The following is a 17,881-nucleotide window of genomic DNA, read 5'->3' as shown; positions in this document are numbered from 1 at the left end:
AATAAATAACAACCACAACAACAACAACACCAGCCATCATTGTTAATACGAACAACTAACTATATATGGTAAGTTTTTTTGGACTTTGATTTTCCTCTTGTACATTTTTATTTTGATTCCCTCTTGGTCATGGATCATTATTATCTTTTCACACCACAATCTTCACCTGTCATCTTTCTGCTATGCATATACATTTGTGTATATACCTATACACCTGTCATATACTAATTATTTGCACTTTTTTGCTGTTGTTGTACATATGTTTTAATATTTAATAATAATTTATTATTTTTTGTTATTTTTCGTTGATTGCTAAAAAAACAGACATTTCTTTAATGTGTATATTCATGTCATGGCTTTGGAATTTAGCATGTTGTCCATGTTACACGTTGTATACGATAAAATGGGGAAAGTAATGGATTTTTTTTTAGGACATTTTCACTCCAAAAATTGAAAAAAATGTGTGTAGGGAAGGGATAAATCTGTTGATCAATGTTGAATTAAGATGACATTTTCGGTTACCTTGGCTATTAGGATATCTTTTGCTTCAAAGTTCTGGTGAAATCGAGATTGCTATCGAGATTCTAGTATATACTTGATTAAATACATATATATTTATATACCCTGTCTAGGTTGTGTACATTTTCTTTTTATGAGGTATAAAGTAGGACTTCTAGATCGTTTTTATCTTCTTGAAAAACGACGCTGCAGTATAAAGCGTAATTGTACCCTCAAACAAATATATTGTCAGGGTATTATACCTTTGTGTGGCCCAACATTTTGTAACGTCACGAAATATTGTTCCTAGAAACACCTTTAAGTATATCTGGACTAAATAAGTCGATTTAGACATATGTGTCCGTCCGTCTGTCCATTATAATTTGTAACCTCGATACCAACCACAGATATGAATCAACGGTCACGAAATTTTGCATGTACGACCGGTTTTGGCCAAAGAAGACCCCATCTTGTTTTTGGTAATGATTGGTTAATATTTAGGGGACGAAAGGGACCAAAAAAATTTTTTGTCTGTTTTTCTAGTTTCTGTTCGATCATCACAAAATTTTACACACAGAAAGGGTCTGACCAAAAAATTAGCATACCAGTTTTGATGAAGATTGGCAAATATTTTGCTTTTTAAATGGACCCAGACTTTTGTGTGAAAAATTGTAAAATTTGGCAAAATTTCTTTAGCGTACACATTCACTCCTGAAGGACATAGATCCGAGAAGTTGATAGTATATCCAAGAGTAGTTTGTTGACCAATTAGAATATAATTTTATTTTCCTAGCTGAATCGACCTTGCTATGTGAATCCGTCCGTCTGTCCAGTGTAGCATGTAATTAAACTACACGTCGCAAATATAGACTCAGGGATACGAAATTGTGTATGGTGTTTTGGCTGTGAACACATTTTTGGTGATGAGTGGGTCGGGGTCCGGACTTGATCTAGGCTTGATAAAGATAATAGTTGTGGAAAGTTTGGTTCAAAGCTGACATTCCATTCGCCTAATATTGAATTTATAAATATTGAAAATTTTGACCATATGTTGGGGAGGTACCAGGAAGTTTGGAAGAAATATTACGATGTTCAAAGTTTGAAGGAAATTGGTTAAGATATCGCGCGCACCAGCCGCCAAACAGACAGACAGACATTTGTAAATCGATCCCTAATTTGTCTGAAACGTATTTGGTCCAATGAAACATGGGATATAAAACCAATATTTGTCGTATCAAAGTGTATATATTTCATTAGCCATAAGGCTGAGGGTATAAAAACAAGTTTTTGATCCGAAATAGCTAAGCAACATCGATGAGGTCCTATGTACCCAAAATAAGGTCACCGTGATGATAGCATTTTAATTTGAAAAGGCGATTTTAGGTAAAGATCTAAAATTTTTCTGATTCTCCTTCCACTGTTTCTCAAGAAACTATTAAAAAAAGTTCTCATGTAAAATTTCAAATTTGAGGGTTACGTTTTTCGGCGAATATGGCTCGATATGTCTATTGAAATTGTGATATTACTCGTAGTATTTAAAATAAATATTTCCCCATATTTTGGAGTTTATATTATATTAGTCATTCTGTTTGCAACACATCAAAATAATCGTCGAAGACCCAAAAAAGTAAACATATTTTTGATTACAAAAAAATATTTTTTTCCACCGGAATCACGACAAAGTTCGCCCTATTAAAGTTAGAGCTCTGCCCGATCATTGCTAGTAATCTAGGATGATTGGTATTGCAAATGGGATATATGAGTCCAAGTTTTGGTATATCCCCAATATAACGGTATTCTGTATTTTGCGGATGTTGGGGGCGTTTTGGAACCAAATTTGCTGTATATTGGTATTTTCGGTTCTCATCGGTTCTCCCCCCATATAACGGTAATCCCAATTACTCGGGATTTTAGTCATGTTTTCAACTAATTTCGCTGTAGTCATATATTTCCAAGAAATATCGATGTTTGTTAACTTTTTAGATTGGGTTTCGATTTTCATTTGGATTGTCATTGAAAATCAAATCTTTCTACCAAAAATTATCATTTTCGCATACTCTTTTGATATAAACCTCATATAACACTGCCAATAATATTCGCCATCATGAGGATTTCAGACATATCCTAGCTGAGTGTCAGCAGTTCGGTATTTCGTGTTCTCCTGGAATACACAATTTCACAACCTCATGGTAAAGGGTTCACAAAGTTTGGACCGACATTTTTCCTTGTTTTTAATTTAGGTTTAGAATTTTCAAATAGTAGAAACCCTCTTTAAAAAAATGAAATTATATAGCCTTTATATAACGGTAATATCGATATTCGCTATTATGAGGATTTCAGACATCTTGTTTAACCGTCACGCGTCATTTTCGGTATGTTCAAAGTCCTAGCCCTATATTAGTATCTGGAAGACCCGAATGTCCACCTTGTGTTGAAGGGTATACTAAGTTTGAACCGACGTTTTTCCTTGTTTTGATTTTAGGTTTAGAATTCTCACAAGGTAAAAACCATTTTTAAATAAAGAGATAAATCAATAAAAAGGGTATATTAGGGTACTAGATTTCAAGAAAAACAGCTTTTTAATTTTTTTTTTCTAATTTAATGAAATTTTTGGTCAGATTTAACTTTATAATGCTGCAACAATCTCTTACAACTGACAAAGATCTTTTTTTTTTTTTGTTATTTTCCCATTAAAACAAATATTTAATTTTATTTCATTTCTGATCGTCGGCTTCTCTCTCAGCTGTTTTTGTTTTCTTATAATAAAAATGTCCAATATTATTGTTTTAAAAATAACCCCATACACTTCCTCCTCTGTTTTTCGGTTATATATTTCTGCGAAAAAATGAAACCATTCTGCTGTTATCTCATAATTTAAAATTTGTTTGTCTTCAAAATATTTTCCCAATGCGCTGATGGAAAAGTAAATATTTCTAAGAAACGGAAAACTTACACAAAATTGTTCATGCAAACTTGACAGTTATCTCAAATAACAACGATTATCACCCAAAAAATGTCGTTTTTATTGGGTCAATGTGCTAAGAAGAAGTGCACTTGCTCACTGATTTATTCTTAAAACTTTCGCTTTTAAGTTTTGCCTTTCGGAAACGACTACGACTCTGTCTTCTTTATTTATAAAAATAAATTTGCTGAATGTGTATTTGTATTTCCGAAACTTTCTTAAAATCTGTTTAATGCGGCCATGTACTTAAAACAAAATGTGGTTTTGTGCTTAATTTTAAGCTGTTCTTTAGACACTCACTGACGACTGTTGTTGTCGTCGTCGTACTGGTGGTGGGTCTGTTGTGTTGTGTTTTGTTTTTAGAATTTATTAAACGTATTAATTAGCTTCATAAGCCAGTTTACTGTTTTGTTGGCTGTTTTATTTAGCATTGGTGGTGAGCAACTGGTTTTCTGTTATTAAAAAAAAATGAAAAAATAAAATAAAAAACAAACAAATGCCGTTGCTAGTTTTTAACTCTACACCATTGTGTGTAGTGTATTTGCACTTGTTTGGCTGTCTTTATTTTGCGAACGCGTTTAGAATCTATTATTAACTGTTGAAATTGTTGCTGCTTTGCTTTTTTGCCATTTAGCTGTTGTCTTTTATTTTGTTGCCCCCCCAATCGACGACGATGACAGTTTTGCAAACGCCACCAAACTACCATCTAAGTTTATTCGAGGGCACTGTGACAAGGCTGTTTACTTTTGCTAATACCTCGAAGTCGTCGTTTTCAAAAGAAATAATAATTATTTCAAAGCTCACAACTGGTTTAACAATTGATTTCTTTATTTTAAGTCTATAGCAAAGAATTTCTTTCACATAACTTTGTGTAAATTTTCCAAAATTGTTCTTTATAATTATTTTTTCATTTGAAATATAGTTATTTTTGTGTTTTGTCATTTCTCTTTCTCTGTACAAATTTATTATCGCCTAATTATCATTGATGTGTGACTTTTTCCCACTTCTAATGAGTTTTAAATTCGAGTTTAGTTTTTTTCACAAAATTTAGTTTTTTGCTGTATTTTTTTCTTTTTTTTGCTATCATATTTCCGATCATTGATTATTAATTTTGTTGCTTCTTCTTCTGCTTCTGTTTTACCGGAAATAAGTGGCTATTGTTTTGAATAATGTGTCAATAACTTTTAATATTTTAGAATGGAATGTTGTTTTTGGGTCGCTTAGTTAGTTAGGTTTTTTTATATTGTCATTTTTTGGGGCCAGATTTTTTTGGTTTTATGAGGAATTTATTTGACATTGCGTGAAAAGTATAGAAAACTAGAAAACTATTTAGAAAAAAAATATTTGGACAGTGGATTTTAAATCAAGGGCTAGAATTTTCAGATTTTTTAGGACTGTTTTTTGTTATTAAAGTTTTTTTCAGTAGTCGGGATTTTTAATGATTTTAAATCAAGGGGTAGAATTTTTAAGATTTTTATTATGACTGTGTTTAACCTTTTAAAATATATTTTTTTTAATTTTTGCAAGAAACAATAAGTCGCCAAGACATACGGCAGGATTTCTAATATTTTCAGTATTCGGAATTTTTAAAGATTTTATATCATGATTTTTATTAGGATTGTTTTTGACCTTTTAAAATATTTTTCATATTTCCAAGGCAGGATTATTAAAGATTTTTTTTCAGTAGACGGGATTTTTAAAGAAAAAAAATGAACAGTTGATTTTAATCGAGGGCTACAAATTTTCAGATTTTTATTATGACTGTTTTTTACCTTTTAAATATATTTTCTTCCAAGCTAGAATAGGCGCCATAGGGGGGGATTTACAGGCACGATTTTAAAGAATATTTTTTTCTAATAGTTGGGATTTTTAAAGAATCTATAAAACTGGGTTTCTACGGTATAAACGACCCACTTTGGCGAGACTTCCAAAGAATATTTTTTAAGAATCTTTTGATGAGAGTAATATATGCTTTAAAGACCTGATATGGATTATAGAAATATTTTTTGGGCTATCAAGAAATAATTTTTGAAAGGACCTACTCTCCATATTTATTAATATGTAATATTTTTTCCGCAGCCTACAGACCTGAACTTTTGAGGAATAATTTTTTCAAGGGCCTATACTTGTGGATTTTTAATAAAACTTTTTTTCAGTGGCATACAGCCAGGATTTTCAAGAAGGATGCCTTTTTAAAATCTACACAACTATGTTGTCAGGGTATTATAGCTTTGTGCTGCCCCAAAAGTTTGTAGGGCCGCGAAATACCCAAGACCCACTTTTAAGCATACCAATCGTCATATCTCGACTAGCGGAGTCGATCTAGACATGTATGTCCGTCCATCTGTACGTTAGAGTGTGTAAATACGACACAGGCCACAATTATGGACCAATCGTCACGAAATTTTGCATGCAGGATGTGTTCTGTTCAAAGAATAGCACTTTTGTTTTTGGTAATGATTCGTCCATATTAAGGGGATGAAATGGATCAACAACTTTATTTTTGTCTGTTTTTCTGGTCGTTCTGTCGTTACACAGAGAGAAGGCTCTGGCCATATAATAAGCATTGACAGTTTTGTTAAAGATTGGTCAATATTTAGCGGTTTAAATGGTCCCAGACTTTGGTGTGAAAAATGACAAAATTTACTCCTGAAGGACATATAGCCGATACGTTGATAATATATCCAATAGGAGTTGACATTTAAATTGATACCAATTAAATGGTTGTTTGCACTCGGATTTGGGAGTGTGTCTGTTCGCTTCGAAATTATGCATAAGGTTACGGTTATAGTCATGGACGATGCCTATAATTTTCAGCGATGTTGAAATGATATTAAGGGGTACAATGAACCGAAAACTTTATTTTTGTCAGCTTTTCTAGTTGCTCTAGAGGCCATTATAATATCTAAGAGATCATATATTTTAAATGGTTCTCAATGATTCTAAAATTTGACTAATGGGTATAGTCAGTAGGTGATTGTATTTCATTTCAAAATAGGTTCTACAAAAAACAATAATTTCAGTTCTTATCCTTTTGAGACTTTCCAAATCGAAGAATTTTGAACAATTCGATGGATCAAATATAATTACAAAATTACCTTTTCTTTCTGAAATAAATATATCATGAAGTTTTTCTTTTCAAACTAACAATCTATATGATATCAGCTCGAAGGACCAAATTAATTAATAGGCGATTTTTGAAGTCCAATTTTTCAAGAAGCTAAAAAGACAAATGATGAGATTTGATAGAGCGTAAATTTATATTTTATTCGACTTTTAGAATAATTTATTTGAGTCCAAAATCTCTTAATCTATTTAATCATCTTCCCCTCATACTAATTTTTATTTGACTTCAGTTCGAAGGACCAAATATGTCTTCAACAATTCTATTACGATTCGATTAATGAGTATTGTCATTGGGTGAATGTATTTCAAAGGAAAATAAGACTTTCCGTTCTTATGCTATTGCAACTTCCCTAATCGACGAATTTTGAGATAGTCGAAGGCCCAAATAAAATTGACAAATTGCTTTTTCTTCCTGAAGTAAATATGATTATGGTAGTGTTATTTGTCTAATTTGTAGGAAGTTTAAAAAGTTCTAGCCTATCTGTACTGTCCCTCCAACACGAAAGTTTAATTTTAGAAAATATTAGAGCACAATCTTATAGTACGAGGAGGATGGGATGAAAGATTATTACGTACTTTTCCTATTAGGTCCCCTTTTCTTTATTCCTCAATACTGTAGTTTTTTCTTAAGCAGTTGTGGATTACATGGAATAAAATGATGCAACAAAATGTGGATTAAAAAAAAATACAACAAAAATAGAACCTTAAAAATACTTGGCTTAAGAGTAACAAAACAATATTGTGTTCTAGATGTAATGGTAAACAAAAATTGAGTAACATTTAACTAAGCTGTTTGTAAGCGGAAAAGTACAAGCTTACAGGTGTAAGGTAAATTTCAATTAATTTTCTATAAAAAAAACTCAAGTTATATCATCAGTCTTGGAGGGTGGTAAATAAAATTCAAACGTGCCTGTAAAGCAATTTTATCAATTTACTTTTAAGGTTGTCAAGGTCTCTTACACATTTGTTTTGGCTTGGTTGGCTGTCAGGGGGTTTCCTTTTACAACACACACACTTTGGTTCGATGTATGATTGTCTTCCAAGTGTTACCTTCAACTATGTCAAGGTACGTAGGTAGGTTGAGATGGCAGAATGCAAACCAATGTTTAATATTACAAATATTTAGAATATAGTTCGCTTATTGTGAATCCCAAAAAACAACAACTTACGCAAAAATGTGTCATTCGTTGTTGTTGTTTTTTCTTCTTTATAATGCAATAATTTCCATCAATTATTTCTATTTGACAATCAAGTGATTTTTTTTAAATTGCATTTAATTACATCTAAAAAATGTACAGTTTCAGCTTTTAATCTTGTTTAATTTGTTTTCAATTTTATTCAAAACAACAAATACGCAAATTATACAATGTTATTAAAATGTCGACTAAATAAATATCCACTTACATGTGATTCATTCGCATTCGAATTAGCACTGAAAACCTGATGAACTCAAAATGAAAATAATTTTTCTTAATTTATTTGTGTGGTTTGTTGTGGTAATTAATTTATTGAGATATATAGAATGATGACATCTTTTAATTAAAATCAGGAATCAGGGGGGAAAGAGTGGGGATACATAATGTAGGTCGTTAAAAATAAATATGATATAAGCAATTGAAAAAATATATTTATAAAAGATAATAAAAAACGGTCTTGATTTTCATGGAAGCATTTCAGGGGGAATAATCCATAACAAGCATTTGTATTATTGTCTAGGACCATTTATATTCTTCCCCGGTCGAAGGACCACATACTTTTCAATTTCATGAGAAAATTTTTGATGTAGTCGAAGGACCAAATATAATTGACATTTTTCTTTTTCTTTCTGAAGTTAATATATGATTATTTTCTTCTTAAACTAACAATCATATAAATTGAAGGAGGACCAAATATATAAATCGGCGTTTCTTGAATAATGACATGTTACAATCTTTAGCCCGGTCGAAGGACCTTATATCAATAAAGGATACATTATGTAGTGTGGTTAGCTATACTATGGGATATTTCAACATTTAAAAGTCGTATTATTAGAGTTCACAGCGAGCCTACTCCGACCACTAGAACATTTGGCTATTTTGTCATCTGCCTCTCAAACTTATTTTCTATATGACTTCTGCTCGAAGGACCAAATATATTATTCAATGATTCTACAATTCGACTAATGAGTATAGTCAGTAGGTGAATGTTATTCATTTAAAAGAAGGTTTTATTAAAAATAATAATTTCAGTTCTTATCATATTGCGACTTCCCTAATCAAAAAAAAATTGAGCTAGTCGAAGGACCAAATATAATTGAAAAGTTTTTTCTTCTCCCTGTAGTTATTATTATTTTCTTCTTAAATCTGCTGATGTCAGCTCGAAGGACAAAATATACAAATCAGGATTTTTTGAAGTCTAAATAGACTAATGATGAAATTTGATAGTGCATACATTTATATGTTATTCGACTTTTGGAAGAATTTATTTGATTCCACAACATGTGTACTCTTGCCATTAGGATATGTGGCTTTTTTATTTTTTTCCCTTCATACAAATTTTCTATATGACTTCAGCTCGAAGGACCAAAAATTTCAATATACGATTCTAGATTTCGTCTAATGAACATCATCAGTAGATGAATGTATTTCATTTCAATTAAAACTAATAATTTCAGTTCTTATCCTTTTGCGACTTTCCTAATCGAAGAATACTGAGCTAGTCGAAGGACCAAATTAAATTGAAAAAGTTTCTCTTCTTTCTGAAGTAAATATGATAAATATGATTATGGAATGATTATTTTCATCTCTAACTAGCTGATATACAGATATCAGCTCGAAGGACCAAATATATCAATCGGAGTTTTTTTAAGTCTAACTTTACACGAAGCTATAAGGACAAATGATTAGATTTGATAGTACGTTAATTTATATATTATTCGAGAACTATATCAATCAATGCTTCTGGAATTTGACTAATGGGTATTCAGTAGGTGAATGTATTTCAAAAGAGGTATATTAAAGAAATATTAATTTCAGTTCTTGTCCTATTGTGAAAAATTTTGAGCTAGTCGAAGGACAAATACAATTGAACAATTTCTTCTTCCTGATGTAAATATATGATTATTTTCTTCTCAAACTAATAATCTATGTGATATCAGTTCAAAGGATCAAATATATCAATCGGCGTTTCTTGAATAATGACCTTAAGCCAGGTCGAAGGACCAAATATCAATGAAGGATACATTATGTATTTTTCCATTAGTAGTTAAATGTAAACCCAGACTCTTTAACCTATTTATAGTTCAACGAGATCCAGATAAATATTAATTAACAATCTATATGATATCAGCTCGAAGGACCAAATTTATCAATCGGTTTTTCTTGAATAATGATGAAGTTACAACCTTTAGCCAGGTCGAAGGACCAAATATGTTCCTTTTTTTATGGAGTACTTCACTCGAAGATTTGATTTTGATTTCGGAGATATAGCTGTTATTTCATTCAGTCGATTTCGATGTTTTTTCGCTATTTGTAGGATATTTTTTATACTCTCTTTTCTGAAAGCATTGGACTCATTTTTGGAAATCATTAGATCCATTTATGCCAATCAAATCCCGCATTATGGACTCATCATCGAGTGCATACATTTTTAGACACGACCGACTCCAACTAATTTTTTTTAATTACTTTAAACATTGATTTAAAAATTTCTCTCCACTTTTCAAACCGTTATTTTATTTGAATATATTCCACACTGCTTAGAACATATGTTTCTGTGCCATTAACACATCAATCAATAAAATTTACTTAAAAAAAAACTATGCAAAATTGACATTATTAATAAAAATTGACACGGCCTTTTGCAAACAAAAACAACAACAACAATTATAACAGCAACATTAAAAAAAGTTCAAAAAATAACTACCACTAATCAACAGCAATTCGAGGGTGTGGTAGTATAGCGAGGAAGATCCGCAACGAAAGGGGGCAATGAACAAATAAAAATCCATAAAAACGAATGACCCGTCTTAATTGATTTGTCTCGAGGCTAAATTTGACTAGTTCATAAAACATGCAAACCTCCTTAAAAAAAAACTATTATTGGCTTGGTTGGTGGAGATTTGAGTCCATGACTTAAACTTGTCAGACAAGAACCTCTGCAGCTGGACTGGCCGGCCTAGTAGTGGTGGCGGTGGCGGTGGCGCTGAGCATGAAGTAGCTGCTGTTGTTGCTATTGGGTTGAAGTGTTAAAAAGTTTGAGATTTAGAAAAAATAACAGAGAGGGGGAATAGAGTGCCATTTTTTTCCAAAAAAGAGATTATCATTTAAAATTGTTGGGCCAGGCCATAAGTAGTGAATAGTTGTTTGGAAGAGTTAGGGTAGGGTAAATTATTTTAACAGCTTTGTTTTTTAGTTGTTCTTGTTGCCATAAATGTTTTTTTTTGCTGCTATTCGTTTATTTTTGGGTTCTGCAGCAGCGATAGATATTCCTCTTTCTTTTTTGTATTCATTTATTTTTTATTTTATTTTTTATTTGTGTGTCTGTTGTTATTTTTTTTATGTGCCAATGTAAATAGAGACCGAAAACGTTTTGTTATTGTCGTATTTATTTTGGAAAAATAACGTTTTTTCGTTTGCGGTTTATTGTTTATTCTCTGCGTTTTTCAAATCAATAATTGTTGTAATTATTATTTGTGTTGTTTTTGTATTGTGTCGTGTCAGGTTCATTGTATATACATAGTAGCAAATTTATTATTGCCTGAGGGTAGGGTTTTAAATGGATTTTTTGTAGTTTATTTACAAAAAAATGGTGTTTGTTGTGGGTTTTTATTATTGTGGACTGCAAAAATACATGGAGAGGGATATTATATACACTTTATGCCGAAAAATATATTTTGACATAACCGATTTTCTCGATTTTCCTTGTAGAAACTAGCAAAGTGCGCAAAAACTAAAAACGATGTAGTATGGAGACCCATATCAATTGAAAGGATCTCTATACTGCATCGGTTTTATTATCAGGTAAAAAAAAATCGATAAACTTCATAATTTTTAAGAAATCATGAGATACATCAAGAGGAGATCGTAGTTCAACCTTATGCATTTAATATAGCGACATCGAAATACCTTTAAAAATGTTCAACCTTCTTTATTTCTTCCATTTTAATACCGCAACCTAAAACTACTGTAGTCTCACACATCATATTGGCACTTGATATCATATTCCTATAGTTGACTAACGGGATCCTCTAAATATTGATAATATATTCGGTATTTTGATAACTACCTTTATCTCACAATCATTTTTATACCGCAGCCTAAAAGTATGCACCATACACAACAATATAAATGTTGATCAGATGTTTGCTTCTCAATTGTTTGGAAATGTAATGCCACTGGTTATTTTAGCTCATTTTTAGAAGGTTATAGATTTGAAACTCGAAATTTTACTAAAGATTAATACAAAATATTAAGAAAAAAAACTTTTATCCGGTACAAAAAATAGATATACTTCATACTGATAAACAAATCATAAGATACCTCAAGCAGCGATTGCAGTTTCACCTTATGATTTTCGTATAGTGACACTGAAATACTTTGAAAACATTTCAACCTCTTTTATTTCTTTCATTTTAATACCGGAGCCCAAAACTATGCATTGTACAGAATAAACTAAATTGTAATCAGCTTTTTCTATTTCAAATACATTTGTAAGCAAGTCTCAAATATGAAACATGGTAGCATATATGGGAATTTGACTACCAAGATACTCTAAATATTGATAATATATTCGCTACTTCCTTTATCTTATAATCATTTGAATACCGCAGCCTGAAAGTATGCATCATGCTTAATAATATAAATGATACTCAGCTGGCTGTGCCTCAATTGAATGGAAATGTGCTATTAATGACTATTTAGCTAATTTTGTTAAAGGTTAAGCGTTTTAAACTTGAAAGCAGGTCAATTTCACCAAAGTTGAAGTTAAAAAATTAAAAAGATTTCTCATGAAATGATTTCTTCAATTCTATGGTACATACTGTCTTCGTAAATTTAGTTGGGCTTAATTAGACTTTATTTCTCAGATGCAGAGGATCCGATTTAATAATTTTTTTTGGGGAAATCTCGTTTCTAAAGCGGTTTCATATTTTTTGGTTCGCCCCGCAAAAGGATCTTGTCAAGGAACGATTGAATCAAAAGCAACGACTGGTGTAAAAGACCTTAGATGAACGAAAGAACAGGAAAAAGTACCGATCGTTCCTTTTGTGGAATAGGTATTTCAAAGTAGTTGGTTCCGGAACGAACAAATTTAGTAAACAGACATTTATATTAGAAAATAAGTCATAAAATTCTGAGGATCTTGAGAGAAAAAAATATTTTTAGAAATTAATTAAACTTCAATATAATTTCGATCACTAAATTTAGAAGCAAACTTCGTAACATGAATTCTTTTCAGCCATACAGGCAAATTTTATAAGGTAAAATTGAATCAAACAACATTAAAGAAGAAATATATGTCCTTAGATGACCAGTTTCTATTATTTATCAGTCTTCAGATTAATTAATATCCCGAATAATACAGAAAGTTTTACTTTTCATTTATAGAAAAATGTTAAATATGGCTCGAGAATGTTATCACATTGCTGATGTCCAATTTTTAATAATCACCGGGAAAATTATCTCTCCATTATTATGAAATTATTCAGACGCCCCTAAAATTATGCACTAGACTTTAATTTTCGTTTGCAATCAGCTGATCAATTTGATTTTTTAAATATTAACCCAGATAACGGCAGAGATTTTTTATTCAAAATTGTAAATTTAATTTTAAAACATAAATCTTTTATTTATAAATAGATATTTTAGAATAAAATTTACTTTTAGCATGAAACTAGGGGAGTATAGAACAAGATACAACAGTAACATAGTCATTAATAGAAATTTACTGAGATAACGGTTGTTTTTTGGCAATGTTATTGATGTTATTTTTCATAAAATTATGTGACTGTCTAAGACTCTAAAAGTATGCACTAGAAATTTATGTTTATGTGCCAACTGCTGATAGGCAAGCGAACTACCAGATTCATATTTAATAATTTTCTTAGGGTCTCTCTAAAATTATGGAATTATTATAATAACTATTGGTACCCCTAAAAGTATGCACCAGACTTTTATTTTTTATTTGCAATCAGCTGTTTGGGGGTTTTAATGCAAATTTAACATTTTTTAAAAGTTCATCTTATCTATTTCAGTGAATTATGTTTAAGCCTAATATTTTTAAAGTTTTCATTTAAAAAAGTTTTTGACTTCTCTAACATTGTGGAATTATTTTGAAGTCATTATGACTTCCCATATTTCGATAGTTTTTTTTTTAGTTTTGTAAACAATAACATCAACTGGTAGCCATCGTCGTATGCCTTGAAGTGATTATTATTAGTTAATTTGCTTATTTAATAAAAATATTTAATGAGTTGTATAACAAAATAAAAAAAAACTGCAAAAATATGACGGGCTGGCTGGCTGTCATTGTGTGTAGGTCATTTATAAAAAATACAAAAGAAAAAATATTTTCAATTTGTGTGCCTGTGTTTCTTCATCTTTGAAAACATTATTTACCAAATGTGTGAACATGATTATCGAAAGGCGCTGTTTTGTTGTTTTCCTCTCGTCTCAAATGCGTGGGATTTTTTTCGCGATACCAAAACGTGAAAACAGACATTTTTCAAATGTGAAAAAATAGCGGCAGCAGCAATACAGACACCTATAGTATATCAGAAGGCAGGCAGTCAGACAGCCGGCCGTACTGACTGTCTGACAGGCAGGCAGCTGTTAGTACATTCATACCACTGTGTATTATTATAATTTGTTGTTCCTCTCTCTCTTAAATATACTATGTGTAGTTATTTTTATATTCATAAAAAAATACAATATGTTATCTAGATTAAAAAAGTATGTATTTATATTTATATGTACACATCTTGAGCGTTTTCATTTGTTTTTTTCTTTTTCGGGGTCCATTAAAATTTTGTGTTATGACATCTTCTCTCCGTTTTTTTTTTCATGATCACCATCTCAGCGGCGGCGAAATTTTTTTGCCATTTATTTAATTTTGTTTTTGGCTGTGTTTTGTAAATATTTAAAGGAATTATGTCCATAGTGGTGAGGGATAGATTGGAGAGGGTTAGGTGTTGGGGGTAGAAAATCAAATCGATTCATCGTTTTTTTATTTTAAGACATATATTTGGCATCGTGTTAATTTTAAGATTTTTTTTGGCAAAAACAAATCGAAATATTTTTGAAAATTCCACAATGTTTATTGGCTAATAAAAATTATAGATTAGGTCAAGTATTTGCTTTTATATAATTATATAAATATATTATATATATATATATATATAAACAAGTCGCAAAGCATAGCATTCCATATGGAAGAATGGAATTTATGTTAATTAGGGAGATACTTATACGTTGTCTATGCATAACATTATGTTTGAACCGCCTTCTATTTTTTTAAACATTTCGAAAGGTATTCTATACATAGACGAACTTTTAACAGATCCTTCCAATAGATTTGTTGTAGATAGGAGATCCTTCAATGGGTCTCCAAGGTCTTACATTGATAGAAGATCTTTCAAGAGGACTTTTATGGATTTGTAGGCCCCATCTTCAGCCGATTGATTGCTATTCTGACCTCATCTTGGCTAGATGGTATACACTCTATACTGTCTCTCTATTTGGTTCTGGGGTATCTTCTTCACCGGCACTTTTTGATGCCAAAAGTTTTCAAAATGCTCCTTCCAGATTCTCAACACGCTATCTGCATATGTCACCAGGTTCCCATCTTCATCTCAAAAGGAGGATGTTCCTGCGCCGAAGCCTTCGGTTTCGTGTTTTAATCGTTGGTAAAATTTCCAGAGTCAATTGGTTGGTAAAATTTCCAGAGTTCGTTCTGACTCCTGTACGATTAGCTCCCGTTCACGTTTTTCTTGTTCTTTTTTCTGAAAATACGTTTGCGACACTCCTGATCGTACCATGAGTTTCTTAATGGTGGTATTTGGTACCCAATTGTTGCTTTGCTGCAGTTTGTAGGCTGTGGGCACGTTGGGTTACATTAAATTAATATTAAGAAAACATAATTTAAATATCTCTAAAAATAGTGGAATTTTCGTAAAATCTTTAGTGGCCCCTAAAAGTATGCACTAGACTTTTATTTTCAGATTCAATCAGCTGTTCTTGGTCTTTTTTGGCATTTCTTAGAAATTCGTATTCTCAATAGATTCCCTAAAATATATAGAAAGAGATATTCTACAAATAGAAAAGCCTTCCCTAAAATAAATGAAATGGTGTTCAGCAGATCAGAGATAGGGCTGAAGACGGCATTGCGTGGTCGCAAGATTATAGTGTAAAAAAAGGCTAAAGCGAAAGGGGTGATGGTCAACTAATTTGGTGTGCGAGATTTTGTAGTGATTCGGAATGTATACACCACTGTTGGGGTAAACAAGAATTGATAATCTAAATTCAAGGAACCCTATGTTTTTGACAAGGTGGTGCCAAACGATCGATACGTTATAAAATATATTACGAATTTTCAAGATTATAGAGAAAAAAAGAGCTAAAGCGAAAGGGGCCAACTCATTTGATGTAGAAGATTTTGTAGTGATAGAATATAGACACCACTGTTGGGGTAAACAATAAATTATTGACTAAAGTCAAGATACCCTTTACCTAAATTCACAAGATGCTGCCAAACGATCGATACGTCATAAAACATATTGAGATTTGTCTAATTACGCAAATTCCCTATGATTGTGTAATAGAAGCATGTAATATAAGACATGAGAAACCGACGACTCTGGTATGGCCACATAAGGCTGCTCTGGTTAGTAGTTGTAGTTATTGTTAATGGTCAAGTGAACGGGTCGTTCATTACTGTCAGGTTGATCGAGCTGTAGTAGAATATATTAAGGAAATAAGCTATTGCAATAGGATGATTAGCGAATACTAATTTATATTGCAAAATCCAACCATGTTACGACGTAAGAAAATAATAGAGAAAATATGAGGCGCCATTCATTCGAGTGACGCTTAAAAGTTTACGAGATATTATTTTTAGTGGCCCCTAAAAGTATGCACCAGACATTTATTTTCAGGTACAATATTCATTCTTTATATTTACTAAAAATTCACGTACGTAATAGATCATCTAAACTATATAGAGAGAATGTATTCTATATATCAAAGAGATATTATATAAATATATGAGTCTTTTCGTAAAATCTGTAGTGGCCCCTAAAAGTATGCACTAGACTTTTGTTTCCATACGCAATCAGCTGTTCATGTTCATTTTTTGTATTTCTTACAAATTCATATTCTTAATAGATCCCTAAACTATTTGAAGAGAAGGTATTCTATATATCAAAGAGATATTCTATATATATAGGATAAATGAGGTCTTTAGTAGATCTTCTATAGATAGTAGCGGTTTTTTTATATTTATAAGATAAATTCCATATTTAGAAGAGGCCTTTAATACTTTTTTTTTTTAATAAAATGAATAGTCATTCATCGGATGGATTTTTATTCTGTAGATCTTTTATAGATAGAAGAGGAGTATTTTCATGACTATATTGTGTTCTCCAAAACATTAATTTCTTGGTGAAGTTAAATGCCAACTCATTTTACGCTAAACTGATGCTGTTGTGTCATGCACGTTTTCTTTGTTCCGATTTTTTCATCTTTTTTCAACAACTGATGTTTTCTCTTTGCTTATTCAATTATGGTTCAAAAGCCTTTACGCTTCAGGGTTCTCTGCGGATGTACGCTGCTCAGTAGGTTGACTTACATTTTGTTATTATTTTTAAAACAAATAACATTTAATGATCTCACGTGTATGCGAGAAAAAACAAAACTTTAACTTGAACTCCAATATTTATATCATGTGATTTCTTGTTGTGCAGCCATCAGAAATTGTGGTTTAATTTTTTGTATTTATTAATTAATTGTATTTTGGCTGGATGTTTGTAAATCACAAAAAAGGCGTATTAATCTTAGAAATATTTATTGATAACAATTGGCAGTCAGTCCATCATAATGCTACTAATTCTTGTATATATAGAAAATTATTAAACTTATTTTCAAATTTTCGATATATTTTTTAGAGATCCATTTGATATTTTTTTGACTTCGAGTTCTTGAGCTCAAAAATATATATAAAAAACTATCTTACAGTATTTGCTATGGTGTTGACTTCTTTAATCTAATTCAATTTTATATTCTATTTGGATTTATTTTCACTTAAATCTAAAATCCCTCATAC

Source organism: Musca vetustissima, unplaced genomic scaffold (genome assembly GCF_032173495.1).
Source record: "Musca vetustissima isolate MV318-11 ecotype Yass unplaced genomic scaffold, APGP_CSIRO_Mvet_v1 utg8193, whole genome shotgun sequence".
Classification (NCBI taxonomy): domain Eukaryota; kingdom Metazoa; phylum Arthropoda; class Insecta; order Diptera; family Muscidae; genus Musca; species Musca vetustissima.
The sequence above is the reverse complement of the archived record's forward strand: the minus strand, read 5'-3'. Positions refer to the sequence as shown.